The 3,134-nt window shown below is 33.5% G+C and overlaps 1 long non-coding RNA gene across 1 annotated transcript; it reads left to right on the top strand.

The window, feature by feature from the left end:
* The first annotated feature begins 499 nt into the window (after nt 1-499).
* On the top strand, nt 500-3,134 carry LOC108671898. Its single transcript, XR_001930854.2, has 3 exons — nt 500-820; nt 2,104-2,206; nt 2,924-3,134. It is a non-coding gene; the product is annotated as an uncharacterized LOC108671898 (long non-coding RNA).

Below are 3,134 nucleotides of genomic sequence, written 5' to 3'. Positions count from 1 at the left end.
TGTGCGTTATCGAGTTAAAAGACGTCGAAAAAGCCAAAAATCGCAGTTAGAATAGAATAGAAGTGTCGGCACTGAAGAAATAGGCCCATGGAATAATCCCCTACGAAAAACCAGTATTGGACGCAGTGTTGGACTTCAATTACATATAAATATATAAATTTAACAAAAAGGTATAAACTTCAATTTAGATTCAGAAAAGTATTATTAATATTAATTAGTTAAGAATTACTTAAGATAAGAAATATTAATTTAAAACCTTCGGTCAAAATTTTGTCTGTGTCAAGTTAAGAATTAGTTAAGATAGGAAATATCAATTTGAAACCTTTGGTCAAAAATTTGTCTGCGTAAAGCTAATAAATATTATTGAATCAACGATTTGCATGATAAAAGGTGTAAAAAGATATTATTGATTAAAAGCTTATCAATGTATTTTGCTCATGTAAGTTTATGAGTAATTAACTCTTGAAAAACAGACAAAGTGTATAATTTAATTTCCTAATAATACTCGTCAATATTTGCTGAAATCAGAATCCGGCAAATGTTATTACCGGACGGGTACCATGCTCGGGAAATTCAATAAACACACGTGTCGTCACTGTCGTGCTTGTGAAATCTAAAAGTAGGCTATGCCCTTCTTTATAATTTATAGGCTTTATTGAAGGAATGAAAGACTTAATAAGCTATGCAATCACAATTTAAATGTTTTTGCCAATATTAAATAATTTTGTCAATGAATTCGGTCAATTTATAACTTCAGCCTAAACCAAATGGCCTGACAGGCCAGGCGCCGCCGCCCAGGCCTATGACTGAGGTGACTCAGGTGAGTAAAGTCAATTTATGAATCTTCAGTAATTAAATCACTTAATACTGTCCAGAAATGAAAACACATATGATAATATGCATCAACATATCTTAATTCTGCCGGTAATATATTTTTATTTCAATTCATGTTACTTAAATCTTCAAATTCAAGTTTTGAAGATCATATGATAGATTGTTATGACATATGGCCAGATCAGCCCAGATAGGTTGCATTCATGCACTTAACTTGCCAGTTGCGTTGCCACTCATTAATAAAAACCATATAGGCTACTACCTTCCAGAATTTGTAATTTGAGTCCTGAAAAATTGGGCAATACCTAGCCATCTGACAGTGAATTTACAAAAAAATTGCTTAAAATCTCAAACAATTTGAGCCATTTTTATGGCCCTTGGCCCCTTGCTTATTTTCCTTGAATAATTACACAGATAAATAACTGTTTTTTACCCCAATTCTGCAATTTTTGGAAAATCCTGCCTGATATCCCACATTGGATACTAGGTAAAGGCAATATTATCCTAGGTAGGTACATGTCATGCAGAAATATGGAATTAATTTTTAATCATAATTGAGAAGTTAAAATGAATTCGTTCATAAAAAGCCTTTTGTAGTATGATAACATGGTTTTTTATTTATATCTCGACTCTCGTTATAGTCGTTAATGAATAAAGTTTTGATTCGAGAAGCTGGGCCTTGAGTTAGCTAACGTTGGTGATTTTACGTCTCCATTCTGGCTTTTAAAAAATGAACTGCAATTTAATTATTTTTTCCCTGCAATTTTTCAAAAATCCAACCTGATATTTCACATTGAATGCTAACATTCTCATACAGATATATGTAAAAAAAATTAAATCTTATTAAGAAATTAAAAATAAATTTATTTTTAAAAATTTGCTTTATATGATACCATCAAACATGGTGATGAAGGATGGGCAGGGTAAATCGGGACAGTCCTCCTGCCTCCTATATTTTTTTTAGAAATGTTGTAGCTGCAGAACTAATTAAAATGAAATGAATTGAAACTAGAAAATTTGAAATTTCTAATTGAAAACTAGAAATTGTGGCTGGCTTAAAGTTCAACATTTTTCCTATCTGTGTAGCATAAAGCAAGTTAAGAAATCATACATATACTACCTCAAAAAATTCCATGAAAAAAGTGTGAAAAGTCATATTGTGGAAAATTACCTCAAATAATACTGGTAGTGGTAAATACTCTAAAATACTGGTAAAATTGTTGCAGGCTTGAAGAGATTTGATTTAACTCCTTGTGTATTGTCCATCAGATGTCTGTGAAGTGGTGATGGTTTTGGTGGAGGTCCTGCATAGTTGGCTCCCACGCTTGCAGCTCATGAAGAACCCAGAGACTGGGGGATGGCCAGCACCAAGGTATGTTGGGTGTGATGCCGTCCTGCTAAGGTCAACAAGCTTTGTGCGTAACTCGAGATACTCTGGCTATGTACATGTGTTAGGTCATCCATTTTGGGACCATATTTAACCAATAATTTCCTCTCAGAAAAAAAACACTCTTTAGCACCAACATTAGGATGATCTGGTGTACTATACAATACAATTAGTATTCTGAAGCAAACTATGGGAATTGAACTTTGCTTTCAAAATTGTGGAGAGCATTATTTTGTATTTATGTTTTAAAATGATGCATTGTACCAGGAATAAGGAAACTTATGGTGACAGTTATTAATTACAACTGTGATTTGTGTTCTTTTATCCTTTTGTGTGGAAGATCACTTATTAACTGAATATTCGCAGCATTTTTTTTTGGGATCTGAATATATGTTATGCAGAATTATTCCTTTGTTATGCTCCTCTGACATAAGAAGCTTTTGTTTTGCTCTTCTGATATCTCAGATTTTTCTGCAGCTAAAATCTGTAAACAAATTTCGGGAAGATTGTTTGCTAAGTTATTAAATTTATAACCTACTTGTGTTGATTTCAAGTCAGTTTTTTCCTCACCTGGCTGAGTGCTCACGTTAATCCCTTATTTTTTATTTTTAACAGCTCTTCAAGACCATTCATGATATGAAATATTTCCATTGACAGGTATTCCACTTCTTCTTTTGCCCTAATTTGACTGTTCTTTTCTAGATGACGAATCGTGATCATCCATGGGGCCATGGGACGCATCTGCCATGGAGACACGTGGAGCTCCGGCACGAATGATGTCCTGATCTCACCTTCTTCACAGTCGCAGGGTCCTTAATTTATGTGTATTAAAATTGCTAATCGTGGCCTTTCCATTACCTACTTATTTATATTTTTGCGGCGACAAGGTGGTTATTTTTTTTTTTGGTTGTTA

The sequence above is a fragment of the Hyalella azteca genome, unplaced genomic scaffold (assembly GCF_000764305.2).
Source record: "Hyalella azteca isolate HAZT.00-mixed unplaced genomic scaffold, Hazt_2.0.2 contig8867, whole genome shotgun sequence".
NCBI classification, from domain to species: domain Eukaryota; kingdom Metazoa; phylum Arthropoda; class Malacostraca; order Amphipoda; family Hyalellidae; genus Hyalella; species Hyalella azteca.
This window is presented reverse-complemented; position numbering and strand designations above follow the sequence as displayed.